We start from the raw sequence: 19,163 nt of genomic DNA, 5'->3' as shown, positions 1-19,163 counted from the left end.
GGGAGTTGTATGGTATTGCAGTCTCTTACTATTGTATTTCTCTGCTTTCTTATTCCCAGGAGCTGTGGTTGCTGTGGACTTTAATCAGAGGACAGAAACTCGGAACGGAACTCTTGCGAAGAATTAAGTCATCGGGTTGAGCGGCTACAAGTCTACGATGATCCAGGTAAGGATCAGAACAGAAGTGGAAGCGGAATCCTTGCAATGATGTTTCCAGTCTTCGGTTAAGTATGCTGCAAACAAGCACGGATGTTCACCGCACGTGGAGAAACAGGAGCGGTAAGCATTACACTGCTCTGGTAGATAGCAGATGAAACGCTAAGCACAGGGTGTGACCCGCAGCATGGTTTTATAGCCTCGGCTGCGCCCTGTCAACATTAGACTACCAGAGATTTCAGATCTTTGTATTTGCCAGGTGCCATCTTGGGTTCCATAGTGGGTTCTTTCTTGGCAGCCATGTTGGTGTGGGTCAATGCCATGCTCATTGAACGCCTATGCCAACCAGCCACCTTACAAGTCCACCTTCTCCCTACATTGCCATGGGGTGAATGTACTCCTAGTCCTAACCCACCTGCCTTGTGCCCATACTGGAATCGTAACGCACCCTGCAGGCAGTCCTCTCCACATGGGAGATCCCCAGCCCCCCATCACCCGTGATGCCACCCTGCAGGCAGACCTCTCCACATGGGAGATCCCCAGCTCCCCATCACCCGTGATGCCACCCTGCAGTCAGCCCCCTCCACATGGGACACCCCAGCCCCCATCACCCATGATGCCACCCTGCAGGCAGCCTCTCCACATGGGACACCCTCAGCCCCCATCACCTATGATGCCACCCTGCAGGCAGCCTCTCCTCATGGGACACCCCCAGCCCCCATCGCCCATGATTCCACCTTGCAGACAGCCCCTTCCAGACAGAACATCACCTTCATGCTGGACGCTGACATAGTGACACATCATCACTCCATTGATGGTGTGTCCTGCACCTTGACTGTTGTGTTGTGACACCACCCCGAATATCCACCGAAAAATGTATCCTGCAAACCAAAATAAATGTATACACCTTGCCCACATCCATGAGTGTGGCAGCTGCTGAAACACAATTGCTGTCCGCAACCATCTTCCAACATACACATGTAACAAGTAAATGTTAAAGTCAGGCTCTGCTGGCCATGTGATAATGTCTCACAGCCTGAGCCCCAATGAGCTGCTATTTCTGGAATAGATTTCCTAATAAACACATCACTGTTCCTCCGATGTGTGAAGGATATGATATGAAATCATATGAAATGATATGGTATTTATAACGCGCCTATACACAAGTGTTGGAAGGCGCAACAAGGATAGGGAGGGGGAACAGAGGGAAGACAAAGACAACGATCTTACTAGGCCAGGTGACATTGAGATGGCGCAAGTCAGGGGAAGTGGGGAAGGGGAAAAGTGTGGTGGGAAGGGACAGGGGGCAGTGCAGTACATGGGAAGGACATACAAATAAATACAATAACAAAGCAATTACTTAAAGTGCAGCCAGCTAGTGGCAAGTGCAAGGGTAGGTGCAGACATCAGGTGTCAAGTGCTGGTAGAGGGCTGTAGGAATACAGAAAAACAGTCCAAGTGCGAGGGATGCCAGGGAGGAATTGCGGGGGTGCAAGCTCACGGGCGAGGGGACCTGTGCCTGAGGTCAGAAGGTAGCCAGGTGACCAGTGCAGATTCAAGGAATGTTATGAGGGCTGATTGAGTACATGGCAATGAGACAGTGCACCACGCACTGAGACAGCTGCATTGGTCTGCTGATGTGTAAATACAAGGAAATGCCAATATTGAATGCCAGTGCAAGAGGTTGACCAACACCAGACATAATGATAACTGCACAAACACATGCTGGTGAAGGGGAACGCACTACATGTGTGTTACACAGTATCAAGCAAATCATGTGCCAATATCCTGAACATGTAACACTCCCACAGTTACCCCACCCACCTCCCTCACAAACACAGTGAGGGATAATACACAGTGATGCTGCACATGTGAAAGCAAATGCCAGTTTACTGTGCACACCCAAACTCCCACTTCACACTCCATCACCGGTCAGCCACATGTGTATACTCACCCTGCAAATGGACCCCAAACATGACACATGCATGCATATAATAAAATCAACGGAAACGTATATCTAAAAAACTATGTACAAAGGCAGCGGGCTAGTCCTCCTCCTCAACAATGTCGCTCAATGTCCACTCCAGGGCATCATCGAGCACTGCGTCCACTTTCCCAATGCGTGCCTCTGTTGCCTCCTTGAGGGCTTGCAGGTCCACCAGCATGGCCTTCTCTCTCACCTCCCACTCCCTGCAAGCTTCCTCAAGGATGAGGGCACGCCGCCTTGCCCGACGCAGTGCAATCTCCGCCCTGGCCATGGTGAGTCTCGCCTCCAGAGCCCGCTGCCTCTGTGCCCCGATTCGCTGCCCATTTTGCTCCAACACGGAAGACATCCTCGATCGGAGGTCCACAGTTGCGTCCTGCCTGATGCCGGATACCTGCCCCCCTTTGGATGGTATTCCCTGAGTTCCGAAGCCTCCTACTCGGAGCCTGCTGCGGCCATATTGCCTGGTGCCTGCTTCGCATGGACGCCCTCCGGGCTGATGAAATTAGCTGGGGGCATCTGGCACGTGCCCTGCTCCTGAGTGCTTGCTCTCCCTCCATTGCCATCGCTCCTGTCGTGCCAGGATTGGCGTGGTGACCACCTCAGCTGATTCATTGGCGGCTCCCAACTCAGGCAGGGATGTTAGCTCCACCAAACTGGCCGACATGGGTGGGACTGGTACTCAGGGGGCCCTGGGGGAATCTGGGCCAGAGAATGACTGGCATACAGAGGAGCAAGAAGAGGAAGGGGTTGCATAAGTGGCCAGCCCACAGATCCATTTTGAGACCAGGAATGCTGCTAGCCAGTTCAGGAGAAGCCAGACCTCATTGTGATGATGTGCAAGCCCACGAGTGTAAGCCTGGACATCATCACGAATGATGGTTGTGTGCCTCGCAATACCGGCCACACTGTCTCGAATGGCCAGATTCACAGGCATTGGGGTGTCAGTTTGGGTGTAAACATCCGGCACCTGCGGATGGGTCCGGGCCTGGGGTATGCCGACAGGTGCATACTGGTGCAGGCGCTGGCCCAGTGACAGGATTTGGTACAGGCACCTCTACGTCGACCTGCACTGTCTCCTGCCCCTGAGCCAGGACTGCACCAGTCACACCCACCTCGCCACCCCCGCCGGGCCCCATGGACTGGTCTAATATGGTCCCCTTCTCTTCCCCCTCCCCCACCAACCTGGATGTCTCCCCAGAGTCTTTCGCTATGGATGGCCCCTCTGTGTGCTCACCTGTCCCCCCCACTGCCCCTTTCGCCCTCTTGGACCTCCCCTCAGCAGCTGTGGCCGATGGTTGAGATGCAGCACCATTCTGCTCGCTCCCCGATGATGTTGTTTCCTGGGGGCGTGACTGGGCCTTGCGTCTCTGCCCGGTGGAGGCATCCCTGCTGCCTTGCTCCACAGCACTTTCTCCGCCCTCTTCTTCCAACACCACTGTGGATAAGGAAACATAGAGCACAGACATCTGGGTACTGTACCTATGTGTGTTTGGCACAAAACATATGCACATGAAGTACACTGCCAAAGGTCTCAACCATAATCAGCCTCCACAACACCCAGGTACATGCATGTTTGTCCTTCACAACAGATAATCACATTCTTGAACATGGCACTGTCACCACCTACAAATTGTGCATGCTACACACAGAAGCGACATGGGCCATACACATGTCATTCACTGACAGTCCTGAAGAAGTGCACTGAGCTATCACATCAGAGTCCCCTCAACATCAATCAGGCAGCAAGACTAGGGCACACATTGAAATGCACCAGTTACATTCATCCAGGAGTAATGGCCAGTCACATAGTCACATCTCTGACACATGTACACCATGTCTGTTCATGATGTTGACGTCACCACCCAGGTGTCACACCTCTCCCACTAGCAAATCTCAGACACATGTAAGAAACCATGTGCACGTTGTGATATGCTGCAGTACAACACACATTGCAAAAGTGAGACCGTTGAAATTACGCATGGTTCATACAACACATGTGGAGCACTGTCTGGAACAAGCACACAGACATCCGTACAAGAGGTATACTTGATGTAAGGCCAAGGTGCACACTCCCACCATCAACCTGCACATGCACAGTGGAGGCCAGCAACACATGGACACTCACCTGACGACTCCAGACGACTCCAGACGGTGCTGCAAATCGCTAACCTGGGTGTGCAGCGTTGGCTAAAACCTCTCCCGGACCCGCATGTCGGTGGTGTTCAACCGGCCCCGGCGCCCCCTTTGGTTGGCACCAGCCTGGAGGAAGCACCGGGCCTTGTTGTGGCTGCTGGATTTCAGGTCCTCCTAGCACTTGTGCACATGGTGCAGGGGGTGCCACCCTCTCTGCGTTGATGCACTCACGATCTGGTCCCAAGATCCACTTCTGTTGTTCCTTGCCGACTTGCGTTCCAGCATTGGAGAGGGCATCATAATGTGCCAAGACATGCTCCACCAGGATGTCAACTTCCCTGGCTGTGAAGTTGACAGCCCTCTGCCACGCTGTCGTGGGGTTGCAACTTGCCCCTCAGGGTCTGTACCACCTTCCAAGAGGCAAAAGTGTGCAGTACAGGGAATGGTTCAATCCCGAAGCATTGGCAAAGGTGACTGCCACGTCGAGGAAGAGGAGCTTCAATAAAGAAGAACTCAACATCGTCGTGGACTACATGCACGAACACTACCGTGACATGTGCACGCAGTCAGGGAGCACACATACGCCTGCTCAGCGTATGGTCAATTGGCAGTGAGTCAAGGATCTCATCAACGCCTTGGGGAATGAAAGGCGCACCACTCATGATGTCATGAAGCGGTGGAATGACCTCCACCGTCGAACGAAAGGGAAGCTGGGTGCCAAAATGACTTCTGATCTGGTGACTGGAGGTGGGTGACCACAGAAGCAGGATCTCACGCCACATGAAGAGGCCATGAGCGAGTTTATTTGTGTGGATCAGGTGCAAGGCGTGGGAGGCCTGGAAAATGATGAGGAAATGTCCGGTGAGTGATGAAGCGTGTGCATCCTGATTATGTGTATGTAGATTAAATAAATGTGTATGATTGTGTAGCACTTCTGCCTGCATTTGTATGACTGACCTGGGTGAACCATGTCATGGTGTACTGACCCGTGCTTAGTGTAATACAGAGTGCATACAACCCATGTGCTGCACATTGGTAGTGCATGGCTTTGGGACAGTAGTCATCCATAACCGTCAGATATTGAAAGACATTCCTGGCATGCCAACACAATGTGGATTCTGGCTAATTACATCAGTGATGTCAGTTACTCAGCTATGCCAGTCATGTGCTTGTCTCTGAAGCACATGCTACACATCATGCACTGCATGTAGTCCAAATTCCACCCACACATGTCCATAGGTAGTTTCATGCTACCCATACCTTCCAAGCACACTGGCAGTGGGCGTGACATTGTGCCATGAGTGAATCCCTGCCACACCTATGGCACTGACCCTCTTGTGAGAAATGTGTCTGGAGTCATCCATGTTGACCTGTCACACTCAACGCACCCCCATGGGGGCATGGCCCTGTCCCTCTTGTGTGTCACCGTCCCCGCTTCAGATCTCCCAGCACATGTAATCACTCTCTCCACATCACACACATTTCTGTTGGAAATATCTAAAGTGCTTACATGGTCAGGGACATGGGATGTGGTGGCAAGTCTGCGGACGCCATGATTTCATGTATTTTTGTACATAGTGTATTAATGCAAATTATGGCATGTTTACATGCATGTAAATGTGTTGCAGGACAGCATTGTGATGAAAATGTGATGACAATGAATGTAGTACATGCAATTAACATGAATCTTCATATCTTTGTGTCCATGTGCAGGTGATGAGCCACCAGAATCAAAGGAGGAGGTAGAGGAGGAACGGAAGGCTGAGCCCCAACAGAGCACCAGCAGAGGACGTGTTGTGGCAGCCCATGAGAATCCACTGGTGCTACAGTCCATCCGGCCATTAATCAGTATGAGTCCACCTCCAATGATATCAATGAATCTGGTGGTGAACCGGATGTCCATTTCTCTACGCTGTCGGAGGTGAGAGCATCAGAGTATGGTGCTGGTGTAGCCTCTGTGTCTGCAGGGGGTAACGTCCCCTCACAGGGCCAGTCAGTGTTGCCATGTCTGTCTGTGGTGGGTACGGCTGCAAGGCCACGCTCCACTCTATTGTCTTCCGGTCCTGGGAATGATGACCAAGGGAGGGATACAGTCCTGCAGCCACAGACAGCGGCTTCACATCAAGGGCCACGCTCCCTTGAGTCCAGCAGCTGTGGGGCACGCACATGTGGTGGACGTGTCGTGGCTGGGGAGAATGTGTGGGAGCAGTCAATGTTGCGTGTTGCACAGCAACAGGGTGCTTCCTATGAGATGTTGGCTCAGGGCATGGATAGGGTGGCCAATTCCACGTTCTCACGAGAAACACAGGTAGCGCACCAGCTGCAGGCTGTACACAGTGCCAACAGCAGATGAAACTTTGGACTTATACCATCTCGGAGGAACTCTGTGCATCCCGTGAGGTGTTGCATGCGGACCTCCGAGGCTTCATGTTCCAGATGCATTCATCTGGGCCCCGCCTGGCCGCTGCCATGGAGGACCAGGCCAGGGCCATACGTGGTCAACCTCCCTTACCACTACCACCTTTGCATTCTACACAGGAAGGTGGCGATAGCAGCGACAGCCCTCCCAATCCATGATAGTCGTGCGGTTCATGTACCCATGGAGGGAATCGTTTTTTCAACTTCCACACAAGTGGGTGTGGACATGCACCCTGCCCCTCCCCCCTCGTGGGTGGGCCAACCCGGTCCAAGTTGGTATCTTTCATGGACTCACATGCTGTGAATATTTCCCATTGTCAGGCTGGGAAACCTCTGTAACTTTAATATAGTATTTTTCCTATGGGAAACCGTCGACACCTTGAGTGTCCTACTGACGTCGTTAGGGGTGCTTTAGGCAACACCAATGGCACGTCCAGTATATAACCCGCCCCTGCGGCTTCACTTCAGATTTTAACCTCACCAAACGAGGAGGATAGCCTAAGAGGTTGTTTGCCTGAAGGGGGAAGGCCAGAGGGCGCATGTGAATCCATGAAAGATGCCAACGCTGGAGAAATGGAGTTACAGGTAAGAAACTAGTCCCTTCTCCAGCATTGGATCTTTCATGGATTCACATGCTGTGAATAGACTTTGTAGCTTTAATATAATCCGGTAGTGCATAACAGGCAAACGGGACCCAGTCGTAAGACACCGTGATCCACAACAGAAAGACATCACTTTCATATATCAGAAACACGAAAACATGAGCGGAAGCTGCAGGGCTTACCTCACTGGAACAGGCATTGAAGCACCGTTTGTCCAACCTGCACGTCCTCAGCATGTTGTTGATTCAGACAGTAGAGTAGGGCAAACATGTGCGGGATTGCGCACTTCGCTGCTTGGCAAATGTACCTGAGCGGAATGCCTGGCCAAAGAGCCGCCAAAGACGCTGTGGACCTTGTAGAGTGAGCCCTGGTAGTCGACTGCAACGGCTTGTTGGCTTTATCGTGGAAAAACGAAATAGTAGACACCCATTGTGAGGAGGTTCTGAAAGCCACAAAGAGTTGTAGATGTCCTGAACGATTTAGTCCTGTCCAGATAGTACTTCAACGCCCTCTTGACATCCAGGGAATGCAATGCTTTCTCTGGTGGGGTCGAAGCTTTAGGAAAAAAAGTTGGTAACGCTGTTGTGGCGTTCTTGTTCAAATTCGATGGAATCTTTCAAATATAATTAGTATTTGTAGAGAGGAGAACCTTGTCTTTCATGAAAAGCAGGTACGGAGGTTTAATGACCAGGGCCTGCAGTTCTGTAACCCTCCTGGAAGAGGTAATGACCACCAGAAAAATTATCTTCCACATGAGAAATTTCATGGCAGCCGTTCACATAGGCTCAAATGGTGGTTTCATGAGGGCCGCGAGAACCAAGTTGAGACCCCAGACCAGAGAAAACATCTTTGGGAGGGATAAGTCCTGAAAAGGCCCTTGAGGAAATGTTTAATCAATCTATCACTAAACAGCGGAGCAGAGTGTCGCTTCCGCGTGAACCTCGAGATGGCCGCAAAGTGGACCTTGATGGACAACAATGCCAGACCCCCCTTCGCCAACAAGAGAAGGTAAGGAAGGATTTGCTAAGGGGAAACCTGCAATGGCTGCAGGTGAGGCTGCTGAGAACACCATACAAAGAACCTCTTCCGCTTACAGGTGTATGACAGGTCGGTAGACGATGCCCTCGCCGCAGCCAAAATGTGGCGACATTCATGAAGAATCTTCAGGTTACCGAACTTGGAGTGGTCAGGAGCCACGCTGCTAGGTTGAGGGAGGCCAGGTCATGATGCCACACCATCCCCTTGGTCTAACAAAGAGGATCCGGCACAGAAATCAAATGAAGAGGGGCGTCCTTTGGCAGATGAAGGTGGTCTGAGAACCAGGTCTGCCTGGGCCAGAACGGGGCAACCAGGATGATCTTGCATGGAACCTTGCGCACCATCTGAATCATTTTCCTTATCAGGGGAAAAGGAGCAAACACGTAGGCGAACAGGCCCATCCACGGAAAAGAGAACGCTTCCCCCCTGATGTCCAGATGAGAAACTCTGCTGGTGAAGAAATGGCACGGTTTGTTCTCAGGGCTTGTGAACAAGTCTGGGGGTTGGGGGGCAGTGAAGGGGTGTACCCCACTTTCGAATATCCTTGCCACCTGGTCATCCTTCAGCCGCCATTCGTGCATCTGAGCAGATACCCTGCTTAGGGCATCTGCCTGAGTGTTCTGAATCCCTGGTAGGTAGAAAGCCAGGATCGGAATCCTGTGTTCTATGGCCCAGTGCCAGATGGCTTGAGATTCCTGGGACAGGGGCTGCGAATGGGTGTCCCCCTGCTTGCGTAGATAGAACATTGTTGTGGTGTTGTCCATGAAAATCCTTACCACTGAGTCCTGGATGAGGGGAAGGAAAGATTTGAGCACCCAGTGTACTACCCTCAACTCCAGAATGTTGATATGCAGAGAAACCTCTGTGGGGGACCTGGAAATGGTTCAGGTGACCGCCCCATCCGGCCTGTGAGGCATCTGTCACAATCGTGTATGGAAAATTCGGTTCCACCAAGGGCATGCCCTTCACGATGTTTCCGGGATGAGTCCACCACCGCAGGGTGCCTGTCAGAGACTGGGAAACTACCACAATTCTGAACGAGTGGGATGCAGGATGCCATGTGTCAGGAAAGACTTCCATTTATGTGTAATTCTCCCTCCAGTTGTGTACCCCCCAACTTTTTTGCTGCTGCTAAACACCATAGTCTGACTTTACCAGGGGAGCCCATCCTTCTGCTGCAGTCCTCTGGGCTTTCGCTCACTTTTTATGGGGAAACTGACATGCCCTTAAGACAGTCAGTACTGGGAGACTGTTTCCCTTAGTCCTTTCCAATGTTGCAACTTTTCTGCAACATGTAGCAAGTGTACAATGTACCTTCCAGTACAGTATACTTGGGTCTCTTAGTCATTTCCAAAGGCCCTAGATACTCTCGAAGGATATATTAGGAGATGTACAGATGTGTCAGGCTGGTGGCAGCTTATCTTTTCATGTAATTTTAACCAACCCTTTCCTGCCCGATAAACCGCGATTACCGCATTTGGCTCAAATAGGTGGCCTAGCTCCAAAATGGCCATGCCACGAGGTTATTTGTCCTGTCCTTTGGTCATATTGCCACTTTGCCTTCCCCAGGTCGAGCCGACCCGGGTCAGTCCTTATTTGGACATGCATTTTCCCATGAAACGCCAAGCTTTCGCAGGCTTCTGCATGCCTTGTGTGTGTGTGCCTCTAGGATGTGGGCTGGGGTGTCTGTCCCCAATACACATCCTGGGTGCCAGAGAGTCTGGACTGCTGTGAATGCCTGGGACCACCATGGTCCGTGATTGGTACACTTGTGGTGTGCCTGTATGTGAGCAGATCTTCCATTGGGTCCTCTTCGTTTTGGCTCAAAGGAGATTCTGGATGAGAGAAGCCCCCAAAACATCCATACCATGTCGATCTCTGGAGTTCTCACTGAACGAAGGATAGGATCCAAGTATCCTGAAGCTAAGAAGCTGAGTCAAGGAACCGCTGGTGACCCGCTGGAAGGTTTGGCACCCTGAGCCCACTGTCATCCCGTGGTACTCCTCTGCATCTGGTTGTCCTAGAAGGTCTGCGAAGACGCTTCGACCCATTGGAATCGTGGGACCAGCTATTCTCGACACCTTCATCAAACCCTGCAAGTAAGCCTTGTCGGAAGTGTCCCTGGGCCAACCAGTGGGCTGACCAACTTAGGCAGGACCTTTGCTCTGTCTCTGCCGCCATTTAGAGGAGGTCCTCGAAAGTTGGTATATTGCTAGTTCTGTGTTCACGGCACCCCTCACACCAAATTTTGTACACTCGGCGTTCCCAGGTCTGAAGTGAGACGAGTGCTCCCGAACCGGAGCATACGCAGTTACCGTGTCACCCAGCCGTGGTGACGACTTTTGCAGGTGCACTGCATTTGTGCCCCTCTTCCACCTGAAGCCTGCTGCAGTGAAACTGGCCTGATCCATCCACCAGGAGCAGAGAAATCGCCACTGTCCCGTTTGGGAATCATCGCTGTATCTCTGTCGCTGAAAGCCACAGAGCCGCCAAACTGCCACACTTGAACCTGCAACCGAAGTGGACTCAACTGCCGAAGTTTGGCCCGGAGTGCGCCGGGGGTCGGTGAGTAATCGCAACCTTTGCCAGTGGCCCCTAGCGCCTCCATCCATTTTTACGCACAAGTGGCCCCTGAGGGCCCCTCTCCTTTACACTGCTAGTGTGAACTAGCAAACTATTCCCAATTCTTGGAATCGACTCTGCCCTCAAGTGGAGACCCTCCTCGAATAGTGGGAACCTATTCTTCATCGCCTCACCCACCTTCCTGAGTTACTAACAGACCCTTGAAGAGACCCCGTTTTGCCTATTTGAACTACCGCGTGCGCTTGCATTGCATATACATTTGAGAATTAGGCTCCACTCTTCTTAGGGATTGGACTGCCTCTTAGTTCGGAGTGTGTTGGATTCAGAAGGGACCAAAGACTACTTGCACTGTCTGTTTCCTTCCCCTTTTAGGTTGTGGACCCATTTCGTGCATTAACCCTTTTGACCCCATTGGTCTTGTATATATGTATTCAGATAGGATTTTGTTGGCCTCATAAGTATTACTGTAATTTGATTTGTGTGTTTGAAACTCAAAGGCATTGAAATAAATGTATATGTATTTTTAATATATCTACACCTGACTGGGAGTGATTTGTAAGTGCTCTTTACTCTGTGTGCTCATTGAGGTCTTTCAGTCACCCTCACCCCTCCTGAGACCTAGTCTTGACCGCCGCCAAGCTACCTAGATTGGTCTGGCTTGTCCAGAAGGTTACACTGTTCCAAGAAACTAGGCTGGCCTTCTGAACCTCTGCCCACCAGGTCAGAGTTCAGAAATCCATCTTAACACCATGGTGCCGAGGAGAGACATGTGCAAGCGGACCGTGACCACAGTCCCCGGTAAAAAAGAGCCTGCCAGGTCAAGCCTTTCCTTCGAAGGCTTTACCGGATTGAGCTCCGTCTGGAAATGAGCTCCCAGAAACACCAAATCCTTGGAGGGCGTTAGAAAGGATTTGTCAAAGTTGACTGCAAAGCCCAGACGCTGTAAAAGTAGCATAGCTGCATTTAGAGACTCTGACGCCCACTGACAAGTTGCCCCCCTGACCAACTAGTCAGGTACAGATAAATGTCGTGTCTATTTCTGCAGAGGTGAGCCACCACCGGAGCCATGCACTTGGTGAAAGTCCTGGGAGCAGACTTCAGGCCAAAAGGGAGAATCCAAAACTGGTAATGCCTGTTGCCGACGACAAACCGTAGATATTTGCGATGCTTGGGGTGCATGGGGATGTGAAGGTATGCATCCTCGAGATCCAAAGATGCTGGAAACTCCCCTGGTTGAACAGTTCGTATGACGTCTTGCAACGTTAGCATCCTGAAATTTTGGCATTTTATATTTTTGTTGAGCGGCCGCAGATCCAGAATGGGGTGCCATTTCCCATTCAGCTTTTTGATGACAAAAAACCTGGAGTAGGCTCCTCTTCCTCTTTCCGCTGCTGGAACCCTCTCGATTGCTCCTTTCTGCAGCATAACCCGCAACTCCTGACGCAAGACCTGCAGGTGTGGCTGAGCTCCTTTTACTGGAGGAATGGGGAGTTGCGGACGACCAGAACTCCAACGAGTGGTCGTTTTGGACAGCACCCATCGGTCTGTCATGATCAAATGCCACTCGTCGAGGTGGTGCATCACCCTTCCTCCGAGTCGGCTGCCCTTGTGGCAGTCATTACTGAGGCTTGATCTGACGGACTCTTATAGAGGAGGAGGAACCCCTTTTTCGCTGTCCTTGATACTCCTTGCTTCTTTGGGTGGACTGGAAGGAACGTCGGTAGCCCTGGGAGAAATAGGTAGATCTACCGTACCCTTTGTAGAGAGACCCTGAAAACGTTGCGTTGCCCGAGACCTCACAAAAGAAGCGAAAGGGGTGAAAAGAATGTTCGCCCTGCAGCGCTATAAGGACCTCACAGTCTCGAAGTCAGCCTTCATATTTCTCAACGCCTCGTCAATCTTCTCACCGAAAAGATGGTCCCCCTCACAGGGCATGTCCACCACCTTCTGCTGAACTTCTGTCCAGACATCAGTGCAGTGAAGCCAGGCTTGGCGCTGGAGAACTACCCCATTATTGATCTGCTTAAACCCCATCTCTGCCAGGTCAACTGCAACATTAATACTATGATTCAATGCTTCCTCCCTTTCACGGACCAAAAGCATCGCCTCCTTCCGCTGCTGTTCAAGGCAGGTGGTCCAACAGAGGCGCCAATCTGTGCCACATCTCACGGTCGTACTGCGCCATGATAGCCAAGGAGTTGGCCGCCTTCACCATAGTAGCACCAACCACGAGGACCTTTTTTCTGAAAGCGTCCACCTTACGGCATTCATTCTCTTTCTACTCGCCACTGCAGAAACCACCGACTCCGGAGTAGGCTGCGACGTGAGGCCCTTTGGCGTGGACTCCGGCGCCTTGAACTTCTTCTCCAAGCGGCCCTTGACCGCAGGTTCCGTAAATGGATGCCTCATAATCCGAAGTCCTTCCTGCCACATATGGTCCAATATTGGGATCGCAAAGACCGCCTTCCTCCTCTTCCCCATGTGGTCAAACAGGAACAGTCCTTCTCCTCCTCCAGGTTGAGGCCAGACTCTTGAGAGGCGTTAGCCATCATGGCATGAAATGCCCCAATATCATCCGGCAGAGATGGCTGGTCCAGACTACTCGCGCCAGTGTAGAAGATTGAAAGTAACAAGCGGATCACTTCAAAAAGTGACAAGCGGATCACCACTGAAAAATTAAGGGTTAATACACCAAAAGGAAATAGAAGTTAAATCAAAGGAAGCACCTAAAAATAAATGATTGAATTGTGACAAAAACTAAATCTACAGTATTGAAATTGAACCTCTCCTGAAGATCCTTAGTGATAGTAACTAAGGTGAAACACATGTAGAGAGAAAAGAACTTGAAAGAATAAAACTTGAAAATGATACAGTTAAATCGGTGAATGGAACAAAATCATGAGAAATATATGAAATAAATATATTTTTATTTTGAAAAAGACACGTAGTGTGAAGGAAATTTATTTTGGCACTCAAGAAAATATAAAAACTGAAAACTGGAAAGTCGCAAGTGGAAATGCCCCTCGGCTTATCCGCCTGGTCTTTAGAGGAGGGAACCTTGGACCTCTCACCGCTCAGCAGAGGCCTCGAAGACTCCTTGCCTTTTCTCAACTCTGACGCCGATCTGGCCTCACCGGCACGTTGTTTCTTAGGCGGTGGCTCTGCCGACCGGGCCCTCTGGAGCGATGGGGACCTCTTGGTCGAGGGAGTAGAGGATGCGGGAAGAGCCTACCTCCAAAGCCGGATAGGCCCTTCGTTCAGCCAGCAAATCAATCGCCGATTACGGTCCTGGAGGGTTTTCTGGGAGAAACCCCGGCAGATGTCACAGTTCTCGGCCGAGTGATTGGGGTACAAGCGGTAGAGGCAGTCCGCATGGCCGTCCCCCTCATACACATTTTTGAGGCCGCAGGTCTCACACGGCCGAAATAAGGACTTCTTCTGACCCACAGAAGACGTAACGGGACCCAGAAGTACCAAAAGAAGCACTGGAAACAGCAAAGCTGCATAGAAGCGAATTCTCAGGAGAGAACACGAGGTGATCCCAACAGTTTGAAAGACGGTTGAAATCTGAAGGGAAGCCGCAGGGTGGGGTTATATACAGGACGTCCCATTGGTGCTGCCTAAAGCATGCATAACAACGTCGATAGGACACTCAAGGTGTCGACGTTTTTCCATAGGAAAAATACTATATTAAAGTTAACGAGGTTTCCCAACCTGACAACGGGAAATATTGACAGCATGTGGATCTATGAACGATCCAATGCTGGAGAAAGGTAGAGTACTTCAACCATACTGTGGATCCTTATCCCTTGAGACTTTATGGGCTGGAATGGATGGCTAAGAACCCCAGGTCAGTAGGGTCCGGACGGTGCTTTCTCACCAAATCCATGTCTAGTAGGGGGTTAGCAGTCGATTTCTGCAGAGTGCTTTTGCTGGGTCTAAAATAGAAGAAGCACCTAGGAACAGGATCTCTTCAGGGAAACTCTGGTTGAAAATGTCAGTCAAGTTGTATGGTGTGATCAGTATGATAGGAGCAGACGGACCAGGGACTTTACCACTTTAGTTAGTTTCTCTAAAGACATCATTAGGGGGCACCTAGAAAACCACCTGTGCAAACTTTAGTTTGGGGATAAGTCTAGGATGCTACCATCCTGGATAACAGAGGCAACATTAGATCAGGTGACCGCTTCAGGTTAAAATGCCTCCAGGAGTTCTGTCCCATATCCCAACATAGGCTGTAACCTGTACAGTTCAGGATCGCTCTATTCATTAAATATTTGCCCACTCCTTCCAAGAACAGACTAGAGGCCAGAACAAGCTCTGATGCCAAACTGACGAAAACCTGTTGGCCGAAGTGGAGAGAGCCAGCACCATGACTTCAATGTCTGCAGATGAAGCAGAGTGCTCAAGGGCACTTTTTCTTACCAAGAGCAGAGGTAGAATCAACAGGTTTGGCACAGCTGTGCAATAAGGCTCTTTAGCGAGCTGTGGAAGTGATGCAGTCCCTGAAACAAACACCAGAAATTAAGTAGGGAATGCTGGTGCCGAGGCATTTGCAAAGATTTAAATTTAAAAAAAAATATTTTGAACTCTTCCCACTGCTCTGAAGAGGATGAGCTTGTGCAGAGAACTGCCAATTTCGCTTATCTGAGTTAGCACACCTAGATAAGCATCTTTAAAGGTCAAGCATTGATGTCACTCAAACTTTACTTGTAGGTTGTTTGTAAACTTTTAATAATGCTGGTCGGCATCATTGAAACTAGGAAGCCATAAACATAGCTTAAATATGTCCCCTAATGGGGAGGTGAACACGGCTGCCTCCTTTGTAGCACTCACACAGCTGATCGAGGGGCAGTGGTTTGTGCTAACCATGCACCAGTACCCAAAGATGAACCCGAACCCAAGAGTAGCAGAGTGACTTCCACTTGAGAGGAGAGTGTTATGCTGCTACTTTGCTTACAAACACTGTCTGCAATGAATACATAAATGTACCTGCTGCAGTGGCTCTAAAATCAATACTGTTTCAGTGCTGATTTTCTGACATGAAAAGAATTTGAAGCTTTTGGATTACATATAAGTAATAAGAAATAATAGGAAGGAGTGAACTGTTCACACACTTTCTATGAGTCTCTATATGTTTTGAGCACTTGTGTGCCTCAGAGGATGTGGGCGTGATCACCACACAATTAGAGGACATATTAAAACTTGTGGGGAACTGTACTTATTCGTTTTAGTTGATGATCCATCCGAGGATTTTTTTATTTACATCGTGCTTGGAATGATCAGGTTACTTCATAGACGGGTTATGAGACTCACTACAGGAAGGAGATCTATTCCACTGCTTCCACTTCTTTTGAGAGCTTCTCTACTGAAGATCGGGAGATTCTCTGGTTTCACTGGTTCTACCCATTTCTCTTTCTCCAGGTGTCAGGATGTTTGAAGGTGTTCCGCTTGGGGACTTGAGGGAGCTCAGGGTTGTGGTCCATTCATACTGCACATCGTTTTACTTCTGGAGTCGTGGGTGGTTGAAGGTATTCCTAAGATCAGCTAGTGCTGGGGGAACAAATATCCAAAATAAGAAATCTGTCGGAGGAAGCAATCCATTGCAATAGGGAGTTTGATCTTGTTAGGCATTTTCATGCTTTACTGCAATTATGATGTTTTGTCATGCTCTTATCTTACTTTGCCAAGCCATGCTATGCCTTACTATACAAGGCTGTTTTGTCTGCACCCCTCAATACAATGCTCACCATTCTATTTTCTACCTGAAACTAAACTGCTCCTAGGTGCCCTACTGAAATTCTGCCTACTGGGATATGCTCTCATGCGCCCCAATACAATTCTGCCCCCCTGAAGCTTTGCCCTTTGGTGTTTACTGAGATTTTGAGCCCAGGTGTTCAATGCAGCTAGTGCCATTATGTGCTTTTGTTTCCCTTTGTCTAATGTAATTTGCATGACTGGGTCCTAGATATCGCATCTTGACCCTGTAACATGCAGAGTTGTTCCTTGGGACCCTACCGGGAATCTGCCTGCTCTACTTGTCGGGAACTATTCGTACCCATCTTCTTACCCACCGCCACATACTCCCTATGACTACCACTCCTCCCTGGGATCCCCCACACTCAGCCAGGGCCCGTCAATGAACACTGTCTGCTGGCAGATACTAGCCCCCTCTAGGGAGCCTCCAGACATCTTACAAGTACCTTTCCCGAATCACACCACTGCTAGGAGGCACCAAGACGATCAATGTGCCCTCCAGTAACCTTCCCACACTAACATTATCTACCTCTAAGTTCGAACACACTATAACCTTAACCAGTAAACCACTCGCACGACAACTGAATAGCCATCCCAACAATTACACAGAAAGCTACACCTCTACAGTCAACTTACATTTCACAGGCCGGGTCAAAGCATCCTAACACCATAAGCACAAACATCTCTCTAGAAACAAATGGCTCTGTGCTCCTACCACAGAATATCTAGAAAGAGTCAAAAGATCAAGGAACGTCCGATCTGCGTGCATGAACACAACAGCAAAGCCATCTTGCATTTTCCTACTCTTCCCACTAATCTAGCCTTCCCCATATTTCAGATTCGAAAGAACGCCTCAAGACCATGCAAATAGCAGCAATGCATTCACTAAATCTTACTAACGACTCAAGCATGATTTTAAAAAGCATGAGGAATTTAAAGTTGATGATTTTCTGAAAAATAACTCCAGTCAAGCACAGGTCATCATAATGTTATATAAGCAATCTAGTCTCAAGATTCCTCGTAGAATTCAATTCCTAAAAGAACCATTTTGCAAGATAAAATAAAAACTCTGTGTGACTTCACTCTAGGTTTGTGGTTTCACTTCCTGTCCGTGGCATCACTTTGTACAGCCATCTTAATTCGGCCCAATCTCCAGCTAAAGGCCATACGAGACCTCTCTGCCAACACCAAAAAAGAATCAATCGCCTCATCCCAGTAACACCAAGGAAAACATCAGAGAGACCAACTACTGGCTGACTAGGCGATCTAGCGACAAGAGCATGTGAAATCTGATCTGAACTCCCCAGGGGCGTTCCAGTTAAGGCTGGAAGAGTAAACGGTGAAGACCAGCCGTTGAACCACCACCAAGGGCGGAACAGTAAAGGGCAAAGGCCAGCTGTTGACCGGCCTCTTTGCCTATGAGCTTTCGCCATCCTACCTGCTACACCCGAGTACCCCTAGCTTGCTAATTACTGTGATGTCTCCCCCCACTGCGGTATTCACCTATAATGCATTTGCTCCTGCTTCTCCTCCTACTCACTTCTCCCTACGATTTCTCCAATCACCCCACAATGTCTTCCTTTCCTATCACTATAATAAATATAAGATCTCGAAAACTCCCACTACACCATCTCTCTTGCACCTCTTACTTACAAAAAAAGCCAATGAGCAGCCCAAACCTCCCATAACACATATTCGCCTCGCCTCTCTTCTCTGAGACTCCACTTCTCCATCTATCGCCCTCCTGTACCATTCTTTGATGAACTTGGCCAACTCCTTGATTCTCTTTCCACTAAACATCACCTTATTCTCTTAGGTGTCTTTAACCTTCCCTCTCCAATCAATTCTTAGAAATCTGAATTACAGCCTTTTCTTAGTAGGCATGCTCTCCACTCTGTCCATAACTTATTAAGCCACAACGGGGGTAACCTTTTGGATCTCTTATTCATTGCCACCTTTCTCTCGGCCACTAATACTATTGTCGCACCATCCCTTATCTGATCACTGCATCGTTTCCATAACCATCTCCTTTCCATCCTCTGACCTCTCCTGACCACTAGTCTCACTGATTAAAATGAAATGTACACCTTCTGCTATTTCTCCCATTCTCTCTGACCTACAGTTCCCATTCTCCTTCACACCGGATGACTCTTCCACCATCACTGCTTTCACTAGCTTCCAATCCCCAATATATGGTTCCTGTCCCACTGCTAACTTTCACCCCTTGGTCTTTGCATCCTCAATCATGAGACACCACATCCATAAACTGTCTCCCCATGGCTGCTGCACAAATGCAGGCATACCCACTCGCATGAGGACCTGCAACTCCATCGCTATGCCCTGGACTCTCTCAAGTCCTTTCTTGATAGAGTAAAAAGGGAATTCTGCCTCACCCTTATGAACTCTCAACTCAACCATCCTTGCCGGCTACAGGGTATTGTACACTCACTCCTCTGAAACCTACGACTATCAACTTCTCTCTCACAGCT

Source organism: Ambystoma mexicanum, chromosome 5q (assembly GCF_040938575.1).
Source record: "Ambystoma mexicanum isolate Mex_15411 chromosome 5q, UKY_AmexF1_1, whole genome shotgun sequence".
In the NCBI taxonomy this organism is placed as follows: Eukaryota; Metazoa; Chordata; class Amphibia; order Caudata; family Ambystomatidae; genus Ambystoma; species Ambystoma mexicanum.
The sequence above is the reverse complement of the archived record's forward strand: the minus strand, read 5'-3'. Positions refer to the sequence as shown.